Raw genomic sequence first — 743 nt, forward strand, 5'->3', positions numbered from 1 at the left:
AATCGGATAGGGATGAAATCGTTTAGGGATGAGTGGGTTTAAGAGATTAAGAGTTTAAGAGTTTAAGAGTTTTTAAGAGTTTTAGCCAAATGCATTATAATATAGTATAGATATATATATAGAGAGAGAGAGAGAGAGAGAGAGAGAGAGACTTGGAATCATGTGAGTACAAGGGTTTTTCATGAGACCCGTAAGACCAATTTATGTTCATTGATCAACTTTATAAACTAATGACCTAACGGACGAGAAGTCCATGTAATATTTTCCTTCTTTTTTATTTTTGAAATTGTTAAAAAGTGATATTGAAAATTCTAAATATAATATAATTATTGATTTTTAAAAAAATTATAATAATTATCCAAAATTAATAGGATTGCATTCAAAAATATTGAAATATCATAGTTAATACACGTCTTTTGCTTTATCGGTTTTTTTCTAGAATGATGCATCAAATTTTTTCCAGATATGGTCTCTTTCTTCATCGATTCTTTCCAGTGATTGTCTCTTTCTTCATCGATTCTTTCTAGTGATGGTCTCTTTCTTCATCGATTCTTTACAGTGATGGTCTCTTCCTTCAACGATTTTTTACGGTGGTTTCGTATTAAGGTTCTTAATTTCTCGCTTGCATTTAAATTTAGCATTAATGGATCCATTAAATTATGTCAACGAAGTTTACATGAGAGATATTTTTGAATCTGAAAATCGGTTTATTCATTTAGGCGACAAAGTCGGTTTTTCAATGT

Source organism: Cynara cardunculus (genome assembly GCF_001531365.2).
Source record: "Cynara cardunculus var. scolymus isolate 2C chromosome LG 2, CcrdV1, whole genome shotgun sequence".
NCBI classification, from domain to species: Eukaryota; Viridiplantae; Streptophyta; class Magnoliopsida; order Asterales; family Asteraceae; genus Cynara; species Cynara cardunculus.